General features: G+C 35.2%; 1 protein-coding gene and 1 long non-coding RNA gene across 4 annotated transcripts in view; one reads left to right on the top strand and one right to left on the bottom strand.

The window, feature by feature from the left end:
* The window catches only part of LOC145261206 (uncharacterized), a 211,404-nt gene extending 193,846 nt beyond the window's left edge, over window positions 1-17,558 (top strand). Inside the window, exons 2-3 of the long non-coding RNA XR_013864421.1 lie at window positions 2,498-2,702; window positions 16,815-17,558. This is a non-coding gene — a long non-coding RNA (uncharacterized LOC145261206). The remainder of the gene's footprint in view (window positions 1-2,497; window positions 2,703-16,814) is intronic.
* The window catches only part of LOC145261207 (cilia- and flagella-associated protein 74-like), a 2,330,915-nt gene that overhangs the window by 1,428,529 nt on the left and 878,210 nt on the right, over window positions 1-24,176 (bottom strand). The gene's annotated exons all lie outside the window — the stretch shown is intronic.

Here is a 24,176-nt window from a genome sequence, read left to right as displayed (position 1 = left end):
TTATAATATTTAAACAGGGTAATTACTTCACTTATTCTTTTGTTTTGATGTGCCCCCCTCTCCCCGCCCGAAAATACTGTTTAAACAGTCGGGCAACGCCAGGTATCGCCGCTAGTATTCAATAAAAGTGAGAATGTGTGCGTGTGTCAGCACACTTATCAACCTATATACTCAACGGATTTTTGATCTACAGACTTGAAATTTGGTATATAAGATATTCAGACATGTGAAAAACTTTATAATCAGTGTTCATCCGGAAAAAGGTATGCTAAGGGGTAAAATTTGAAAAATTGGTATGTAGGAATCGTCGGAGTTTTATCTATTTTCTAAATGTTTCATGATTGTGCATGCGCGAATCGCTTACATTATATTAATAATAATTAAATTTGAAAACATTTTGTAAAGATCCTGTCAGGCTGGGCGAATGGTTATCGAACTTGACTCACTGTCTTTAGATTTCGATCTCAGCTCCAGTATTGTATTTTTTTTTTATTTATAAGAAGTAAACTGTTTATAAAAAAACATAATACTCACATGATCATGTCTCAATTTCTTTTTTTTTCATTTTTTTTTTCATTTTTTTAGGAATTTAACGTTACATTTAATACCGGGCAACGCCGGATACATCGTCTAGTATATCTATAAGAGTGAAAATGTGTGTGTGTGTGAAGACACTTTTTAACCTATATACTCAACGAATTTTTTATCTACAGGATTGCAATTTGGTATATAGGGTATTCAGATATGTGGAAAACTTTTTAATTCGTATTCATCTGGAAAAGGGGCTGCTAAGAGGTAAAAATTGAAAAATTGGGGGTTATCGGACTTTTATCTATTTGTCAACTTTTTAACAGAGTTTGGAAATACTTTTGAAAGAGCGTGGCAAGATGGTATAATGGTTATCGTACTTGACTCACTGTCTTTATATTTTGGTTTCGATCATACACATTTTTTATGTTTTATTCCGTTTTTTTTTTTTTTTTTACTTCATTTTTCTAAGGGAATCTAATGCTACGTTTGACCGGGCAACGGCGAGTACATCTTCTAGTTTATAAATAGATCTTAAAACATTACCTTAGCAAAATAATTGCGTGACGTCATAGATTTATGATTTATGTCATATTTCAATAAAAGCGACAATAAAAAATAAATGAACGAGGAAACATTAACAAAAGTGTTATAAAATATTTTAATCATCCAAAAATAATTTATTTTGCTTTTAACTATGTGTTGTACATGGTTCTTTCACCATTAAATCATTCTTTCATCCTAACGAAAATACCTTTGCTTGTTCAACAATTTTGTTCTGCAAACAAGATTTCAATTCTTACCATTATTTTGTTCCATCAAATTATTTAATACCGTGCATCCTTGTATGCATTCTTATAAAACTGCGGTCTATTAGTCATAGTTCAGGTTGTAATTGCATTTCTATACGCGTACGACAGGATGACAAAGAATTCTTTATTGGATCCCAAGCAACACCATATCTACCTGCTAATACCTGATAAACTCATCTTCATCCAAATAGAAGAATAGGCACCTAGTGATGAGAATCAAAGTCATTATGCAAGTATTTTTTTCAATAAAAGTTCGTTCAATATCGCTATAGAGTAAACACTAATGTTTAACCAGTTTCAAGTTTTCCGAATTAGAAACAAAGAATCAGATTGAATATTGATTTTAATATTTTGTCTTTAATGCACTGGAACTGATTGTTCCACGTTTTTGCTTTTTATAGATATGTCAGTTCATCTGTTTAAGAGATTTCATTCATCGGGCAGTCTATCTGTCGCACTTTACTTTATTTTCCTTATTAAACACACAGATGACTACATGCGTCCTATTTTACATGTGTGTGAGTATCTGTACAAGAGCCTCTCTCTCTCTGTTGGTCAGTCTGTCACAATGAAAACTGAATGTGTGTATATTATTTTAAAGGCATTCACCTCTTCACTGTAGATGTCCCTAAAATGTACGTGAGTATCTCAACAAGAGCCGTTCTGAGAGGAAAATAGTTAGCAAAATGATATTCATAGATAGGATATAACTTTTTATGGTTAGCAAATGAATTCACGTCTACAGATTGTTTTTGATATCGATGTACATAATAATACTTTGATAAGTATGTTTTAACTTAAATAGGTATGGTATAATAAAATTGTGGGGTCTGCGTTCGCCCCTGGCCTCCATAGAATGGAAATAGGCACAAACTTTAATAAAGACTTTTCATATCTATTTGCGTAAGTATACTTTGATAATTATGTTTCAGTTTGAAGAAATATGGTATAATAAAATTATGAGGTGTTCGTTCGTGCCTGACCTCAATAGAATGGAAATATGTCACAAAAAGAATTTATTGTAAAAACCGCCTTGAGACTAAGATCAAAGAGTAGAATCTGTTATTTTCTCGGTCAGAAAGGAGGAATCTTTCTTGACTGAGTCAATTTTGATTTTTGTCTCAATCCAGAATGTCTTCTTTTTTTTTTTTTTTTAGAGAATTGGATCTTCCCTACTTTCAAAACCGAACTTTGTGCGGAGGCAAGTAAATAAGGATTTCCTACACAGGTTTTGTGACAATAATTTTGATTGGTCAATATCTAAAACTAAAACGCCTCCATAGTGCTGTTGCAGAAACCATCTCTTCCCCAAGATTCGCCAAGACGTAAAACCACCATCCCACCCAGTCATTGGATTCACATGTATGTAATTCCAGCTCTGTCTCTTATAAAACAAATTTAGTTCATAAGTCTGTCAAAAATTTAGTAGTTTTTCTTTTCTTTTTCTTTTTTCTTTTTTTTTTTTTTTTTTGCTATTTACTAATTAGGAAAACATTTAGAACTAAATGTCAGTATTTCATGGTGGCATTTCAAAGATGAAGAAATTTATCCCTGCTAGCGGTTAATGAAATATCATTTAAACCCATCAAGATTTTTCTAATTAGACGTATTTTTTTTTTTAAATTAAACTTCTGACATCTTAAATAGATACTGACAAACTGCATTTGAAAAGTAGACATTTGTGGAAAGCTGACTCCTGATTAACAAAAAAAAAACTTTAACGTAGTTTCAGCTAAAAGAACATCCTGAAGAGATGTTCATTCAATCAGTGCCTTTCTTTTATAACATGTGACAGACTGGCGAAAATATTATTTCGAACATCAGTCTCATAGACCAGCGAAAGTGTTATTTAGAAATTCAGCCTCACAGATTGACGAAAATTTTATTTCAAAATTCAGCATGACAGACTGACGAAAATGTTATTTAAAAATTCAGTCTCACAGATTGACGAAAATGTTATTTATAAATCAATCAATTCCAACTTCACAATCACAGACTGAAGATTTTTTTTTGGAACTCCAGAATCACAGATCAACGAAAATGTTATTTCAAAATTCAGTACAACAGTATTTCGAAATTCAATATCACAGACTGACGAAAATATTATTTCGAACATCCCTATCACAAACCAACGAAAATGTTATTTAGAAATACAGTACAACATTTCGAACCTCAGACCGACGAAAATGTTTCGAAATTCAGAATCACAGACTGACGAAAATGTTATTTCAAACATCCATATCACACACAAATGAAAATGTTATTTAGAAATCCAGTACATTTTGAACTTCAGTATTACAAACCGACGAAAATGCTATTTGAAATTCAGTATCACTGACTGACAAAAATGTTATTTCGAAATTCAGTATCACAGACTGACGAAAATGTTATTTGGAAATTCAGTATCACAGACTGACAAAAATGTTAATTCGAAATTCAGTATCACAGACCGACGAAAATGTTAATTCGAAATTCAGTATCAAAGATTGACGAAAATGTTATTTCGAAATTCATCAATTCCAACTTCACAATCAAATCGAATAAGATATTATTTTGAACACTGGTATTACAGACCGATAAACGTATTATTTTGAACATCAGTATCATAGACCGACGAAAAAAATATTTTGAACTGCAGTACAACAGCATTTCCAACTTCAATATTACATACGAACGAAAATATTATTTGAAAATACACAATAGCAGATCAAGAAAATGGCATTTAAAACTTCACCATATAAAACTAAGTAAAATATTACTCAAAATGTTACTCCAAATATTATTATACGGAATCAACAAATGTGCTATCTAAAACTTAATTATAAAATACCAAGGAAAATAATCTTCCAAACTTCAATCTATAAGAACAAGGAAAGTATTTTCCGTACATCATCTCAAGAGACTAATACAAATGTTATTTCAAACTTAACCAATTACAATATTATTTTTAATTTTACTAGAACAGATCAATGAAAAATATTATTCCAAACTTCATAACGACAGATCAGTGAAAATGATACTTAAAACTCAACTATTTCAGTCCAAGAAAAATATTATTCAAAATCACAGCATAACAGACCAACGTAAATGTTATTCAAAACTTCTCTATAACACACTAATGAAAACGCTATTTCAAAATCACAATATAAAAGAGCAAGGAAATTATTGCAAATCTCAGCATAATAGACCAATGAAAATACTGTAACAGAGTGCGTATCAGCACGTGTGAAAATATCAGCAGAAGCCAAGACGTGAGAAGGTGGTTAAGGACCCCTTTTTTTATCTAGAAATCTCGGCTTGTGTTGTCTAGTCTTCTCTGAGGATGTTACATGAAATCTGGTCTGCTGAAAGCGAATATCGAAGCAGCAGGCAGGAAGAAAGACAAACTCTTGTAGTCTATCTACAGAAGCTTAATTTTCACAAAATTATGTACAAAAATGTTTTTACAATTCTCATTCAATTCGTAGTAAGTTTTTCCAAAGTCTCAAATCTCTGCACAGACAGCGACAGACGGTTGGATGAGGAAGGTGGAGGAGGCCCCTCTCCAGGGAACGGCGGGTTTATACGATCTGTTCTCCCCGAATTCAACAAGCAATTTGTTTAATTTTAGAGCATATCGACCCGATGTGGGTGGGGTGGAAATCTCCCCAGCTAATCAAATCACGCTAAGCCTCAACGATCTGAGACCCCATTCAAGACTAAAAATCCCATAACCTTGAGGTCATCAACCATCACTCAGCCAGTACAATATGTTCGTCTAACATCCTCGCATTTCCTGTTGTTGAGTTTTTCCCAAATAACAAAATATCTCAGGTCTTCCAACCAAAAAAACAAAACAAATATATCCATTTTGACAGTGAATTAAAATATATCTATATTTATCTTCTCTATCTTAAATCCTTGGGTTATCTGGCATCACCCGGCAAAAAGCTATCTCAGCGTAGTTCTAAAGCTCCTCAATGGGGGATTACGTTACAAGGGATAGCTGGTTAACGAAGGTATTAGCAACAACAGCAGCCATTTGAGCACTTTGCAAATTAGCAAGTGTACGCTTGGTAAATAAAATAACAGTGAAACAAAAATACTATTTTAAACTTCACTATAGAAGACCAATGAGAATTCTATTTTAAACTTTGTCACAGTAGACCAAGGAAAATGCAATTTCGAATTTCTCTGTAACAACCCAAGGTAAACAATTTCATCAAACCCACACTTGACCTTGTGTCTAACTTCCTGCAGAGAAGGTAAATAAAATACCTACGAAAATTGTTATTTCAGTCTTTACTGTAACAAACTAAGCTGTTAACAATTACAAGAATCCTCTCCAACCACCGATATCCATGACAAATAACATCATACCTGAGAACTCTACTTTCAAACTCCTCGGCTTAACATTCACAGGAAATATGAACTGGAACAAATACATTGAGGACATTGCAAAACCTGCTGCAAGGAAGGTAGATTCCCTCTATTGTGCTAGAAAACTACTCACACCTAAGACTACCCTGTACCTCTACAAACCACTATTCGCCCATGTATGCTGGTGCCTCTACCACTAGTCTATCTCTCTTGGATAGGGTCCAATCTAATCGGGTCTGCAATGTAATAGCTCCCACTTTGTCAACTAAGCTCCAAGCCCTGTCCCATCGCCACAATGTTACATCCCTGTGCCTGTTTTACAAGTATTTTAATGGAATGTGCTCTGATGAACTCATTGCACTTGTGCCCCTTGACGTACATATCCTCGACAAAACTGATTAGCAACAAAATCTCACCCTCCACTGTTGAAGTCCCTAAATGCTAGAAAGCGTTCTACTCTAATAGCTTCTTTCCTTAAGCTAGACTTTGGAATTCCCTTCCTGCTACCTGCTTCCCTGACTATACTGATAAATCAACATCTTGTTGATTTTTCTTAGGCATAATCCCAATTAGTAGTTCCTTACAATGTCTTGTTTGGAGTGAAAGTGAGTAAGAAAACAAAAAGACCAATGAAAATTATATTTAAATTTCACGGCAGCAGACTAACAAAAATATTATTTCTAACTTCAGCATAATATAGAAAAGCATGGCCGACAAACAAAATCTCTAACAGAAAGTCTTGGACGCATCTAAATATGACCAGGCCATTCAAGCTGTGTTTTTCACAATAAAAATACTACCAAACAGACCAAAAGTTTCAAATTAGAATATATTTCAAAATAACGGACTTTATCAACTGGGATTTATTCTTTGAAAATCATACTTAAAACTTTACCCTTCAAAAAAAAAAAAAAGAAAAAAAATACAAATTGGCACTTATGGCGGCAATTAAAATTAAAGAAAATACAGAAAAATATGTATAGCGTACAGAACAAAGATGTCATATTCCAAGAATCACGTAAATTGATCAAGTAGTTGTATTTAAAACTTAGAAAATCAAAGTTTACGATTTTTAACGATTTTACTACTAAACTGCATTGAACGTAAGGCTGATTTTTCACCTTCTCACTTCGATTTGAGTTCTCCCCTCCCTTTTATTTCATCGGGTTTAATCATGGTTGACGATAATGCAACGACTCGCTTAGTCATAAAATTTGATTTGCTTGAATAAAAAAAAACTACTTGATCAAATTACTTGATTTTTGGAATATTTCATCTTAGTTTCGTTACCGGTACGTTCATCATACAGACTTTTCTGTATTTTCTTTACTTTCAGTTGCCGCCATACTGGTGTTACCAGATCAGGCTGTCTGAAGATATTGGCTTCCTGAGACGAAATGCACCTAACATTGATGCTTTTTGTTTTTCTACTTCAGTTTGCAAAACAATCATGTTCTGCAAAAACAAAAACAACCCCCTTTCTCTCCCCTCTTTCCATTCCCCTTTCTCTTTCTATCTTCCCCACTTCCTGACTGGTTTCCTAACTTAAAATGTACCAAACTTAAATACTGTAACCCTTTTTCCTCGTTTGCAAAACTCATTCATGTTCTGCCGCGCAAGGAACAAAAACGATAAAATCCACAATAAAACAACCAAACAAATCAAACACTACAAACTAGCGATTGGAGATACAAAAATCTTGAAGAATAAAAACCTTCTAGAAAATAACTGGATGCAACATGAATAATATTTCTAAAATAACTGGATTCGGCATTAAATAACCCGAAAAGGGTTGATATGCCGTAAAACAAACCAACCAAACCAAACCTAATTGCCGCCATTAGTGCAAATCTGAATAAACACTAGAAACTCAATTTAAATCATGGCAACATTTGTTTTTTCTTAAAGGATCAACTCTGAATAGAGAAAGCAAAAAAAAAAAAAAAAAAAAAAAAAAAAAAAAAAAAAAAAAAAAAAAAAAGCTAGAAGACCCGTGTTGGTAAACAAGACACTGATTAAAAGTGGAGACAAAAAACATTGGTGGCTTTTCATGTTCCGGAACGATTCTTCTTTAACATTACGTTTGGCGTTGTTAAGGTCACAGACGAAAAAAAAAAAAATGTTGCTTTTTTTTTTGTCTGTAATTTCTTTATGAATTTGTCTTCATTTCTCTTTCAACACCTTTGACATATCTCTTTAAGAAAAAGAACTGAATAGAGGACGGGTATTCTTCTGAGAAGTTCATTCATTCCGCACATGAATAAATGCTAGCTCGATCTTAAAAAAAAAAAAAAAAAAAAGAAACTACTACTACTACTGATGATGATGATGATGATATATTATTTAATTATTGGAATTCTTTTGAGATGAGTAATTTGTATATTTTATTTATTTATTTACGGACTGTTATCCTCATTTTTATACTTGTTGTTTAATGACGTTTCAGCCCGTGGCGCAGTGGACAGAGACGTTGAATCTCTACAGGGCCAAGTGAGCATTGTCAGAAGATAGCAGTTTCAATCCTACCCAAAACTGGCCAGAGGATTAGCTAGCCAAAAAGTGGTGAGATGACAACAGCTATAGAAGGCAATAATTACTGAAGATACGCTTAAAAGATTCAGCATTCCTATCCCGTTGTAATTAACAACCTGACAAAGGCCGGAAAGAATAGTTGGCCGAAACGTTGTGAAACAACTACTATAAAGATGAGGATAATAGTCGGCAAATAAATAAATAAACGATGATGATGTCGTAGTGTGTTCAACCTACAGATAATAATAAACTCTATCTACTTATTATAAGGATCGGGAGAATATGTTTCTCGGCGTTAGTACACCAGTTATGCAGTCTGACACCAGTGGCAGTCGGTCCGACGTATAACCACATTATTTATTTGTTGTATTCACTTTTCTGTTCAATATATTTTGTTTCCATGAGTTGTGTCTTTCTTCTGGATCCGTATGCTAACGGGGGGGGGGGAACAACCACCACCACCACCACAACAACAACAACCACAACAACAACAACAACAATAATAATAAAAAAAAACACATTAAGTTGGATTACTAACCAGTAATTTGGATGCTACAATAGGAAGTAAAAAAAACAAAACAGAAAGAACACGGTTATGGGGACCACAGAAAACCGAAACCACAAAATATTATGTCCCTTCTGCCTAAAAAAGAATGATGGCATCTACATTGGATAGCGCCACAGAAAAGAGCTACGAAGAATCCAGGATGGCCCGAGGTGAGAGAGTACTAGCCAAACCTCCACTAGAAGAGTGCAGAGAGGTTCCATCCAAACCCCAAGGAATACCAATGGTTGATGCCAGCACTAAATCAATGGTAAGCAGTTGTTGAGATAATGTGAAGCCACCTCTGCTGGAAATCTGCGGAGACTAGTTGTCATTCAGACTCCAGGAAATACTGTCAGTAAGCGATTACTGGTGATGGCTGTGTGAAAATTCCTAGTGAGGAGGTGGAGGAGATGATGATAATGATGATGATAAAGAATCATAATAGAAGTGCTTTGTGGCTGGAAGATTTGAAGAATGAAATACAAAGTAAGTTAAAACAACCCTAAGATGAGATGAAAGTGAACAAGAAGAAAGTGAGCAAACAATGCATGAAAATTCCAAAATGGAAGGTTCCCAGACCAGATGGCGTGCTTAGTTAAAAAGTAAATTACCAACTTGCAAGGAAAGATTACATCTCAAATTGACAGAATTTGGACAGGAAATGTAATTCTAAAATGGAGCACATGTGGACGAACAGTGCTCTGTCAGAAGGATACATCAAAGCGCACTGCAGTTGATAACTATCGGCCCATCACCTGCCTTCTTGTGATGTGGAAACTGCTGACAGACATCTTGGCAGATGAGATTTAACAATATATCGAACAGTAAGAGAACTTACCTGAAGAACAAACGGATGTAGATGGAACCAAGATTCAATTGTTTATTGATAGGACAATACTTCAGGATTGTAAGAGAAGATCCACAAATCCATGCATGTCATAGATAGAGTACTATAAAGCATATAATCTTGTTCCACATAGCTGAATTAAGGAGTGTATGCAAATATTTGGAATAGTGACCAATGTGTGAGATTTTTTGTACAGAAGCATGAAATAATAAACTAAGAAAATCTTGGAGAAGTTCATGTGAAGAGAAGGATTTTTTCAGAGAGGGATAGCTTGTCACCATTTCTGTTTGTTTTGAGCATGGTACCCTTGTCGTTCATATTACGAAAGGTGAATGCGTGTTATGAGTGGGGAAAGAAGGAGTACTGGGTAAATCATTTATTATTTATGGATGACTTAAAAGTTGTATTCAAAGAATGAAGACCAGCTAAGTATGCTTGCGACGACTGTTCAAATGTTCAGTAATGACATAGGTATGGAGTTTGGGATGAAGAAGTGTTGTGCCCTGAAATTGAAAAGGGGAAAAATTGTCGAAAGTGAAGGAATAAAGCTTTTGAATGTGAAAATGTTACAATAGGTTGGAGAAGAAGGATACACTTTCATAAGAATTGTGTAATTAGATAAAATAAAAGAGGTGGAATTAAGAAAATAATAGGAAAAGAATACAAGAGAAGACTATTTGGTGTGGTATTTTATGTGTTGCTTTTTCTTTTGTCAGAGTGACGTAGTTTATAAGATTTCTTTCAGTTTCAGTTTCCTTGGGTTCAAGTGGTGGTCATTCCATCTATTTGTTTTATTTTTGTTGTAATCTCACTGTGGTTGGTTAATGTTTGTAGTTCATGTGGGTTAGTTTCCGCATTCAAAGGTTTTCCTTAAGATTTCAGATGTTTTCAGCATTACTACCTGCTGTATTGTCTCAGCATGCTCCTTGATTCCTATTTCTGCTAATCTATATCTTTATTCATATGTAAAAGGTATTTTGTCTTTATGCGTGTCTGGGTGCGTAATTTCATTTCCTATGAACTCCGAAACGGTTGGGGCGATTGTTTTAAATTTCACAAAAATAGAACTCTATGCCTGGGAATGTTCTTAGATATATTTTATATCGGAATGCCTCCGATAAGTACCGAAAATCAATAATCGAAAAAAATTCCAATCAAAGAAGGAATGGTCCGATTTTGACCGATACCCTTCTAATAATCTAATATCACAAGTGCATTTGAGAAATTTTATCATCACACAAGCAGAATAGCAACATATGAAATCAACAGTAGGTTCTTTGATTAGACAGGGGTGCGTTTCGAATGAATGTTTCTGTTTAGAGCACGATAAAACCATGATACTTGACTTTTGCATGTTAAACTTTAATTCAAGCAATTATGTATACATAAAAATAATTTTATCAAATCAACAGTACGTTCTCTACAGTGCAATGCACACTGCAATGTATTGTGGACTAAGTCACTGTGGAGCTTTGTCTCGCTGTACTGTGGTGGGTCCCCAGTTAGAGCAGGCAATCAATCGATTTGATTTAAAAATAGGCTATTTCACGGATTTTGACGACAATAAAAGTATAGGAGGGTGGACCATTTGTTGATCCATTTATTTATTGTGGACTATTATGGTCATTCTTTAGTTCACAATAAATAAAATGAGTAAGTAATACAACTTACTCATCCAAATAATGAGTTCCAATTAATTAAAATAATATTTGTTGATCCTCATTCAATCCTGGGCAACGTTTTTACTCACTTTCACCCCCAAACAAGGCATATCGCCACTTGGACATAAGGAACTACTAATTGGGATCATGCCTAAGAAAAATCAACAAAATGCCGGTTTATCTGTACAGTCAGGAAAGCAGGTAGTTTGAAGGGAATTCCAAAGTTTAGCTTGAGGAAAAATGAAGGGGTGAGATTTTGTTGCTAAGTGGGTTTGTCGGGGATATGTACGTCAAGGGGCACAAGTGCAATGAGTTCATTAGAGCACATTCCATTAAAGTACTTGTAAAACAGTCATAGGAATGCAATATTGCAGTGATGGTTGGTTAGTTGGTTGTTTTTGTTGTACGGCATATCAACCTTTTTCAGGTTATTTAATGTCGAATCTAGTTATTTTGAGGAACAATTTTTAATGGAGTATTTTTTTTTTTTTAAGTTGGATTCTATTTAACCCATAGTTGGGACCCTAACAGGTACTACCACTCCGGGTCAGAGTGGACCTGGGAGCAATGGCAATTAAAGGGTGGCTCCACACTCCCCAAGGCCCGCAAGGTGGGGCCTCACCATCGGACATAGTTTTAGGTCATATCCAGAACCTGCAGTGATGGATAGGGGTTGGAGCCTAGTTGACAACTACAGGGTGAACCCCCAAACAAACAGAGGACATTCAATTGTTTTTCTGAGCATTTTACAGTCAACGGAGAAAAAAAAAGGTCAAAGACCCTAGTGTTTTGATGTGATGTTTTGAATATAATATACTAGTTATGACCAAAGGACAAAACACTAAGAAACGGGGCATAATTAGAGTTGGGGCCCGTTTTTTGAGGGGGTCACCCTACATTAGATTGCAGACCCTATTACATTGGACCCTATCCGAGAGATGGACTAGTGGTAAACGCACCAGCATCCATGCTAGTCTTTATTATTATCATCATCATCGTTATTGTTATTATTATTAAACTTGCACGTTTGAAAGGGAGACCGAGAAGATTGTCATTTGTAATTGAAACGGGTAAATAAAGTACAGAGTAAATATAGACGACAAAGAGATGCTGTTAAGCCTGATAAAACTCTTTAAAATTTGATTATATAAATAATGATACGAGAGAAGAAAATCTCCTCCATCTTTTGCGCTAAATGACAAAGTACTAAAGAGACGCCCAATACGACTATTACTTTATCTCAGCCGAAATACCAATAGATTACTGGTTGAATCAAAGACTGAATGGATAAGCAAATCAAATGTCCTTAAGATAATCATATGGTTCATGTAATAGGATTAGTTTCTAACCAATATGAAGCTTACGGTTAAATGTTTACGAGTCGAGAGGAACAAAGAGGGTGACAATATTGTAAAGTATCGATTGACCAAGCAGGAATTATGAAATCAGAAGAAATTTCCATCCGATAAAGAGCTAATCGTATTCTTGCTTATGAACCAATGGAACGAGGAAATATCGAATATCAGACTTTAAATGTGAAGAGAAAATAAACAGAGACAAGTGCTTTGAGAATAGATTAATTTGCTTAACCTTTCTTTGTAGAGTTACCACTCTCCCCAAGACGTTCTCGTCTGTGGAACACATTACCATAACACTGTTTCCCTAGCGACTATAACATGGCCGTCTCCAAACCCAATATCGACAAATACTCATCATAAACTGTCCCCATAAGTGAGCAAACGTTTGTATGATTCTGATTTTGCCGGTTACTGTTCTCATCCTGAGTGGTATTTTCATAAACGTTTTGGCCGACGAAACCACCGGCCTTCTTAAGGTGTATCTTGCTGAACTCGGGAATCTTTCTGTCAATCTCAGGAATCTGCAAAGAATTTCAAACAGAACCCTTTATTTAATCCATGCTTTCATTTCGTCAGCCATGACTTGGTAGAAGTCCTAAGTAATTCGCTATTGTATTTTTTGAATGTCGCCTGCAATGAAAATTAAAACTTCAACTCCCAGAAGAGTGTAACGTACAGCTAAATTTTATCAAGTACTTTCTCCACTATGCCATGGGTACCTTGCGTAGGAGGTTACATCGATCAAAACATTGTGAAAATAACACTCAAGATGAAAACAATAGTCTGATATATTCAAATTATCCAAATTATCAATCCTCATCTAAAAAAATTCAGAAACATAATTGTTGTGTCTGTATCAATAACAACACGAACGCAGAAAGTAAAGGTAAAACGAATATATTAAGACGAAAATATAATACATATTTACAAAGATGCAGTTGTACTGCAGTTGGAAGATTGTCCGGCAGAGGGCGTGTTAAAGTCTTTCATGGAGCAACCGGCACGTGCGTCTTGCCTATCCGGCATTCAAACACAGCTCCCCGGTCTTGCTGACTTGATACATTTATCTATACCTTGTTCACCAATGTATGCTAATTAGTGGGCGTCTCCATAACAATAACCAAACGTTATACCTTCCATTTATCAATTTAAATCGTCTCATAATATTCTTCATCATTCAACTGATAATCCATCCATCTTATTAACCCTTACACTTAAGTGTTTTTGGCCTTGATAAGTGTCGATTCATTAGTAAAGAAAAACATACAAATTTTTACTTACATTAGAAAGTTGAAGGAATAGTGAACAGAATTATTTTAGTGATGCTCTTCAGATTTTCTTAGTTTCATTTTTTTTTTTCTGTTTTATTCAGTCAGAGTGATCCAGGCTAAAAGTCATCTGAGGATATAAGGGTTAATGAAACTAAAGGAGTAGCAAATCGAAAACATGAGAAACACTAGAGCATGCTTTAGGACAAGAATGTGTTCACATTGGACTTGAAGATGACCAAATTGTGATCAACAGGGAAGCAGTCCTGCTGTAACAGAGCGTGTATGGGTGCGCGTAAGAAAATCATCATCAGCAGCAGCAGAAGGATAGTAGGTTAGTGAAAATATTAGCAGCAGCAGCAGCCATTAAAGCATGAATGCAAATTAGCAAGTGTGCATGAGCTTGCATCACAAGAAGCGGAGAGAGAAATACACCACGTGGTCGAAAGATAGGGCAAGATAGATGTATGAATCAAGGGTGAGAACATGCTGGTTGGGGTCGCATGAAGTGGGAGAGAGAGACTTTTAAAAAGCACACATTTGTGCAAAAAAGACTTAGGAAATATAATGAAATGCATTTCATTTGCACTTAAAAAATGCCAACCCAGATTTTTATTTATTTCCTTTGTTTGTTCCTGCGATGTTACACTGCGATGATTCATTCCACAAGCAAGAAACTCTTGCAAAAAAGCTTTGTCTATGAAAATTTGCCTGCTGATAGGCACATGGAAGGAGAAAGGAAAACCGGTTTCCATTATGGTAGAAAACAAGTTCTTGCTGTGAATGTTTTATACGGAGGAAGCAAATATTAGAGCTCAGTCGAGCACCTTCCATGGAAATAATAACAGACTAATACTTGTACTTTAAGTGCTATATGTGGTTCCTCTCTGGATTTGGCAGCAGCATTCCATCTTAGGATGTATCTGACTCTCGTTGAGATAGAGGTTTCTATCTACAGTAAGGTACTTTCTTGAGACAACAATCTTCCCAGCGATCTTAGTAACAATAGACTGAATATACATTTTCCATTTTGGATCTGGAATAAAAATCTGTCCTTAGAGCTTGTCAAAACAAGGGACCTTTTCAAGGAAACAACGATTTATTTCGACTTGAGTAAAATAGGGAATCCGAACATTAGCGATGAAAGGAACTAGGCTTAGTTTTAATAGTGTTAACCGTGACAAGCACCGTTTTCCCCAAACTTCAGATATGAGGAGAGAGTATCAGCAAGGTCTTGATAACCAATGCTCTCGTTCGTATGTTTTTAGAAGTATTTATAACTTTATTGATATTGTTCCGTTTTTTAATTAAAAAAATCGGACCAGTTTTTGTATGGAAGTTTTTTTAGATATGGTATTCACCGTAGGCGAGTTGAACTGGCTTCATCCCAAGGAGAAAGTGTCATACTAAAGTTGTATTTTCGTTTCTCAGTGATAATAGTGAAAGAGGTATATAAATGTTATTGCACTATCACAAATATTGTAGTATGAATTACTTTTTCTAAATAAAATAAAGGCTGGATGCTGCTCGTATTAGCTTCATCTTCTTAAGAGATGAAAAAAAAAACATTTTTTAAAATATTTTCCTTTTTTTATTTTGTCTTTTTATTACTCTACTATTGATTTTCTTTAAATTAAAGTAAGTCTTTTATATTTTCTCGAGCAATGCCAGGACGCAGGTCCTGCTAGAAAAATACATAACTTGTTCATTTGGACGGAATTTCGAGCAGAATCCTTTATTTACTTCACGGGGGTAGTGTGTTCTTGTTCCGTCAGCCATGACTGGATAGAGGTCCTAAGTAATTCGGTCACCCACACTGATGATTGAACCTTCAAGAGAATATTACTTTTACAATTGATTTTTCCCAGTACTCTAACCACTGCACCACGGGTCCTTGCGAACAATTCTAGTACGAATTTTAAGAGCCTTAAAACTACTTTTGTATTTCTAGTTGTAAATATCACCATTTTTATTACTAACACTAATTATTACTATATATTAATATATATCTATCTCTATACTTATTACTTGTATATATTAATAGGTTTTTTTTATTACTTGTATATATTATCTATTATTTATTGGAAAATCTAAAAGCTAAGAACGTAAGACTAAATCTACCATTCACCAATAAGAGACATTGTCAACCAAAGTAACCCTCAGCTATCCCCCTCTGAGGAATCAGTGCTAAACAAAGGTCTCAACTTCGCCACGAACATAAAGCGAATTCCATACTTAGATGGTCCTGGATATGACCTTAAACTATATCCAGTGGTGAGGCCCCAGCTTGTGGGCTTTGGGGAGTGTGGAGCCACCCTTTAATTACCATTGCTCCCAGTTTCACTCTGACCCAGAGTGGTAGTACCTGTTAGGGTCCCAACTATGGGTTAAATAGAAACCGACTTGAAAACAACAAATATATTCTATTAAAAATTTTTTCTTCAAAATCTTTGGATTCGGCATTAAATAACCCAAAAAAGGTTGATATGCCGTAAAACAAAAACAATCAACCAACCAACCATACTTAGATATGATAGCTCCAATACAGGAGGCAGCCTTGAATAAACCCAAAGCACAAGGAGATGAACTAAGGTGGAAAGTGAGACAAGCACTTGAGAATTCAAATCCTCCCAAACCGAACCTCTGCTATAAGGTGACATACCTATTTTAAGACTAATGGACTTACCTATAAAATATATATGCAATTACATCGAACACATTATGGGATTGAAATTCGTGGCAGTTATTTCACCAGAAGCATGATGTGTACTTCTCTAACATACTTTTGCTAATACAATTTTCGTTTAGTAAATACAGGGTGGAATGATAAAATTACCTCCCTTGAAATAACGACATTATTCCATTTCCGTTTGATGAAAATCAGTTTTCTTTTTTGTTGCAGACCATCTACTAGTTGACTAGTTGTGTACAAATCCCAACAACCATAGGAGCCTTCTATCATCTCTGAAAGTGACACAATGTTCAACAAACGAGATCGGATATGTACTGCCGTACAACTCATGTTCTCTACTGATCCATGTTATGAAAACAGGACCATTGCCAGCACCCTCAAAATGCAAGTCCGGATGGTTCAATGCTTGAGGGTACAGCTCAACAAAGTTTCCGGCCAAGGTTATGGTTTTTGGTGAGGTTCCAAGTGAGGGTGACATCATACTACCTCAACTCTCTGAATTCGGCTTGAAAATCAACAGCAAAGTGTACCTGGATGTGCTGACGAGTGTGGTGAATCAGATGGTTGCTGGCAGACCCTGGGTGTGGCAGCAGGACTCGGCGCGGCCCACAAGTCCAAACAGACTCAAGCTTGGCTTCAGAAAGCATGCTACGACTTTGCACCCTTCTCTCACTAACCCCCCCTCCCCCATCCTGAACCCGCTGGACTACTTAGTTTGGTCATACGTCGAGAACATCACAAACATGACTTCCCACAACACTAAAGTAAGCCTGATCGCTGCTATCTGCCAAGTATTCGCTGAGCTCCCATTGGTGCTTGTGGAAAAGTAATTCTCCCAGTTCCAGACCCGTACTGAGGCGGTGATTGAAGCTGAAGGCGGCTACATCAAATAGATGTCAACTCTACTACATAATCAAGTTACCTGAATTGATATTTTTCAATAAAAGTTTTAAAATCAAGCTGTAGTGTTGTTTTCTTCAGGGCGACACTTTTATTGTTTTATCCTGTATGTCACTGTGTTAGTCTTAATTATTGCAGGCTTACAAGGCCACAGCAACAGATGTAGTATAAAAGTTAATTTTCTGATTTTTACTGATTAAAAAAGGGTTAACATTGGTTTGTTTACAAAACAGTAGCTTTTTACTGAGTCTGCCTGTGTCATAGATGGAGGGGAGCACGAGTTTCTTGCTGATTCAAAGTTCCAAGGCCGATGATATTCATAATAATTGGTTTGTTCCTTAGCTAAGATTTAGGCATTCAGCCTCGATTATCATTAACAAAGGAACATTTTCCTTCTTTCTTTTCTATCAAGATGCAAGTCCGATGCTATGATACCATACGATAATTTTGTCCGCATTCAAGCAGGGAAGCCACCAGCGCAATTTCCGTGCGGAATATATGATTGGATCTCAAGGGGCTAAAATCTCTATTTTTGTCACTGAATTAATGCCCGGGTTGAAATAGACAGCGATCGTTGCCAGCGGACTGAGATCCCTAATTGGCAAAATGCTGTACTTGAGGGAGGTTTTAAAACCGATCAGATTGCAAAAGAGATCGATAACTCGTTGCATTGATTCTCTCTTCTTTTAAAAGGACATTTTAGTGAGAGAGGGAAAACCCTTATTGAATGCAACATGTTACTTCAGCTTGACAGAATAATTATCAGATATAGAGTGTTTACATTAACGAGTGTTTACTGCTCTCCTTTCGTACATGTCATCTACAGCAGTGGTTCAATCATAAAGATGACAGTCCAAAGCATTAGGCAACCTATCCACATAAAATTCTTTTGAATAACACACCCCACTCTCTCAACAGGGAATGTGATGATCGTTTACAAACAATTTTGTGTGTCATTTGATAAAGACCATCCTCTCACACCAGAAAGATATGGTACAAGGTTGGAACATGGAAATAATACACCAACACACAATGTGGTGCTTTTAAAAATTGACTGAGTAGCCCCGTCGGCATTCTTCAGTGAGGGTGCCTCATACAATTAGCTATACACAAACTCTTTCCAAAAGCGATAAAGCATGGTCTTCTGATTAAAAAAAGATTGGTGACAACATAAAGAATAGGAAATAGATGAAAAGTGTACATTTTCGCAAACCTATATATATATATATATATATATATATATATATATATATATATATATATATATATATATATATATATGTTTTATTTTTTACTACCGTTTTATCTGTTTGGTTACATATGTTTCAGATGTTGAACCATGTTTACGATCCAACAGCCTCGTCAGACCTTACAGAAGTGGTTGTTAGTATTAGGAAGAAGTGTTTTAGAAGAAATATGAAAGAAAAAAAAGGGGGGATGAGGCAGAAGATAATAAAGGGGAAGGAGACGGGTATTGACAATATTTCAGTTTTGAAGGTTAAGACACATTAGATTGTATTGTGTATGGGAGGGTAGCAGATTCAGGTAGGTGTGGGTGGAGATATATGGATATAGGGAGGGGGAGGGGGAGAGAGGATGGTAAAGAAAAAAGGGCGGGGGTAAGGAGAAGAGGGGGAGTTTCAATTTTTAGGTCTTAATTTTAACTGCCTTTTGCTTGTTCAGCAAGGTATATAAAGTAGATGAGAGAGAGAGAGAGGGAGAGGGAGAGCGAGAGGGAAAGAGAGGGAGAGAGAGAGGGGGAAAGAGGTTAGTGTAGATGTCATGTTTTTGGCAAGTACAGGGTTCATTTAAAATTTTCGTAGTCGACTTGTTCATTTCAGTTTACAATGGGTTGTTTTTATACATACGTTAACGCACGCGCAAATACACATACATACATATACATACATATGTACATTTCTACACATCCATATACAGACACATACGCACACACACATATATAGAAACGATGTATATGCAGACATATATGAATCCATATGCAGACATACACACACATACACAAACTCTTATACACATATACACACTCACAAATATATATAGACACATATGCATATATATATATATATATATATATATATATGCATACATATGCCTACCTATATGCATATATGTTGAGATATAGATATCCAGTAAGTAGATGTACATATACATACATACATACATACATATACACACGCATCTACCCCTATACACGTATATACAATTACATAAATATAGATATTAATAAAAAATATAAACATACAAACATGTATAGACATATACACACACAATAGAACCCCGTAACAATATGTAATATACATGTATATAATATATATATATATATATATATATATATATATATATATATATATATATATATATATATATATACAGTAGAGTTTTCCGGCCCCTGGTTACGGTATTTGCCACGCTTTATGGTGTTATTTATTATATACATGTATATTACATATTGTTACGGGGTTCTATTGTGTGTGCATATGTTTATTTATACAAACATTATTAGCTACACATGTGCATATGTTTCTGTAGTCAAAGATCCTATATCATTAGGCAAGAATACTTCTGATAGGTCCAGTTCAAGAACACATTTTTATATATAAGAAAAAGGTTATAAGCAGAAGTATTTTTAATCGTTTTTTAACAGAGGGGAAAAAGAAAGAGAAGGAGAACATTTAAAGTACCAAAAATGAAACAAGGAAGGAGGAAAAAAGGAAGAGGTAGAAATATGTGGGTAGGGAAAATTCGGTGTACGCTTTGTGAATGTGAGCAATAGGATATATATATATATATATATATATATATATATATATATATATATATATATATATATATATATATATATATGTGTGTGTGTGTGTATGTGTGTGTGTATATATATATATATATATGTATATATATATGTGTGTGTGTGTATATATATATATATATATATATATATATATATATATATATATATATACCAAGTCTCTGCACACTCACACACAAGTACGTCATGGATAGGTGAGTGTTAATATGTACAACTTATACACACACAAAAGACGATTTAATTTCTAGAAATTACTAAGATACATAAACACACACACACAAATGGTAATCTACTCTATAGAGATTTGTAATTACCGGGAATTAATTTTTTAATTGGTTTTCATTTCAAGTAATATTATCTTAATACTTACAACTATATAATTAATCAGAAGTTATTCTTTCTTCTAAACGATCATTTAATACATATTCGATATATGTGTGTGCAATTAAATATCTATATATATTAGGTTGTTGCAAAAATAATGTCGTTTTTTGACGTTCACCTATATATATATATATATATATATATATATATATATATATATATATATATATATATATATATATATATATATATATATATAAACGACATTATTTTTGCATCAACCTAATATTTAATTAATTGGATTAAGGCTTCAGCTGGATCTGGATCTTTTCTGTATTTGCCACCAACCATCCATTTTTCAGTCATAAATCCTGTTCTTTTTCATATTTATTTGTTACGGGGTACTCTGGTATTCTATTCTTTAGCTGCTTTAGTATTTGTTCACTTGCCCATTTCCATGCAGCAGTCTATTCTTTCCTCTATTCATCAAATACGGTACTGAAGTTTGGCCTATCGGTTTTGATCGCATCACGCCTGGATACATTCTTCATGAGGAACTGAACTCGGTCAACTATATGCTTAACTTCTTGAGATCATAAAATTCCAGTAAAAGATCAAAGCATAACAGTTTTCCGTTGAAGGCTAAGAACTCCAGTCACAAAGGGCAGAGGTTGCTCACTGTAAGCTCGATTTGGCCGATTCCCATAATCTTTCCATCTGCGATTATCACCTGAATAGCCTGGCGTCTCCACCAACGACATACCACTTTGTTCATTTTATTGACAGTTGGGAGATATAGATAGGGGTTTTGAAACAGCCAGTGCCAATCACGGCTATGCAGTGTCGACCGTCGGCAAGTACATGAATGACTGCATGCATTTAATTTGTCACTTGCATGGGGGGGGATAGACTGGTGTTGACGTCTTTTGCCAACTCCCGAGTTGTTTGTAGTAAAGTAGTTAATCACTTTGCGCTTAAGACATCATAATTTATATCATAACCTTTGGACGTTTGTGCCATCAGGCCATCTTGTTGCGCAGTCATTGGCTATATGATCCTGGCCACTGTCTGTAAAAGATAATTCCTGCTGGAGTATTGCAGGTGGAACATTGACCTCACCTTGAAATGGTTGCAACAGTGTCCCCAGCCGCATCTGCAGCCAGCAAATCACTTGCAGTCAAGGCGTCAATGTTCAGTGCCTGTTGCAACTTCATCACAAATGCTTCCTTTATTGCAGTCCCGAACCATTTCCCAGTGAATTCAGCCATTCTTGCAAGTTGGCGTATTTTGTTGGCATATATGCCCATGCGTTCTCCTGCCCACTTGACTTGTTTAAGCTTTGCAAATGCATTGGATGTCCTGTCGATGAAAGCCTCCTTTAACTGTGCTTAAATCAGGTCGATGTTCGTCTAATGACCTTCATCCATCTCCAAATAGAGTTGAAGCGCATCTCCTTCCAAATACAGCGGTAAAAGGCTCACCACATCATCTATTTTCTTTTATTTTGCAACAAGTCGAACTTTTGAGCCAAGCCCATTTTCCATTTATTATATTACTGCTGAGATTTGCTTTTACTATGTTTAAAAACTCCAAAACAAAGTGAAAAACAATTAAAAAATAAGTAGCAGGCCAGAATAGTTGGAGTAAAAAAATAATAAATAAATAAATAATTTTTTTTGTTTAAATATCTGTTCAAATTTCTTCCCGATTTCAACTGTAATTTTCACTGTCCATTCTCTCTCCCTCTCTCTGTCTCTCTCGGCTGTCAAAAGCAAACTACTTTGATTTCCCATTCGTCCATTTTACAGCCGTCATGCAAATTAATACTATCTGTATATTAATAAGCCGTCTAGAGATAATAGTTTTTCTTTTCCTTTTCCTTCCTTGATTCTGTCACGCGACAGAATAGACAGAGGCGCCGTTGCTTGTGTAAATCACCTTTTACATTACCTTCACTACAATCTAATATATATATATATATATATATATATATATATATATATATATATATATGTGTGTGTGTGTGTGTGTGTGTGTGTGTGTGTGTGTAAATCACCTTCTACATTACCTTCACTACAATCTAATATATATATATGTGTGTGTGTGTGTGTGTGTGTATGTAATAAAAGCATTTTATTTAGTTTCTCTCCAGAAGGTTAAGCATTAAGTTTAACACACTGACCTACGAAAAAATGCATGACCAGTCCCGTCAGCATTCCCAGTTGGGTGCGCATCAGGCAATTCCGAATGAAGTAACCCCTTCTCAAAGAGAGAGAGAGAGATGGACCTCCTGAGACTTAACAGAACCATACTCCAATCTGGCAGCAACAAAATCAGTTGGACTAATTGTTGAGAACATATCCCAAACTAGTCAGAAAGGAACTCACTGAAAAAAATAACAACTGATTTCATATTACACAACTGTATGGAAATCTGAATACAATAGAGCAAAATAAGTAACACAAAAAATGTTTGGGGGTGGGGAGTTATATTTCCCCCCTCACTTTGTTTAACTTTCCCCCTCGTGGGGAGGTAAATAGTGATAAGGAAGAAATATGTTTTATAAAATAACATCATTAAATATATCTTATTAGCAATCGTTACGATCGATTAAGTGGTGATACTGTTACGACAGTGAGTTAAAATGCGTGATGAAAAAGATTCCCCCTTTCCTTGATTTTATTGGATCTATAAAAAGAAGAGAAAAGCAACGAACTCATGACGCCCACGCGTTAATAACGGAAATGGCGTAGACAAACAGCTCCTCCATACCTCTCGTCATGTCACACATTTCTTCATTCCCTTATCCTCCCCATGTTTGTGTTTCCTCTCCAAAGATAATTAGAGAGGGAAGACAAATAAATTTAAATAAAGTTGGCGCGAAAAATGATGCACATGGGGTATGAAATATTTTTAAAAAAGATTATGTCTGAAATCAATCGTCGAGATGGGCAGACGCAAATTGACGGGATCTGTGGCGAAGAGATTGTTAAATTTACAGCACGCTACAATTAGCTCGACTTGGAGATAACTGCACGGGATAAAGGGTCAACGTGCTTATATGTATTTATCGACGCAACAAAAAGAGGGGCAGACATCTAAAGGAAACGGTCATGTTACCGCGAATATCAAGAAACTGTTAAATTTCTAGAAAGCCTGAAATTGGACGATGACTTCTCGTGATTACTTTATTTCTGTAGATCACGCATCTCGTTTGGATTATGCCATTTCTAAGACATAAGTACTATGTGATTATTAATCCCCGCCTTTTTAACCCAATCCTGTCCACTCTCATAAACAGCCGAACTCAAATCTTCAGACTTTTGTTTTCGCTTGACTAAATATCGTATATAATAGATGAAGAAAAGAAAAAGAGAGAAAAGAGAGAAATTAGTTAACTTGTGAACCTCCTTCTTTTGCTGCCATTTTTTTTTACCCGTTGAGACATTGCATTATATGTAAAATGTTATATTTTGTGTTTATTAAATTTTATTGCACAATAAAATAATATATATATATAT

The sequence above is a fragment of the Euprymna scolopes genome, chromosome 37 (genome assembly GCF_053919585.1).
Source record: "Euprymna scolopes isolate OS-2025 chromosome 37, ASM5391958v1, whole genome shotgun sequence".
NCBI lineage: Eukaryota > Metazoa > Mollusca > Cephalopoda > Sepiida > Sepiolidae > Euprymna > Euprymna scolopes.
Note: the sequence above shows the minus strand (reverse complement) of the source record. Positions and strands in the feature narration are given on the sequence as shown.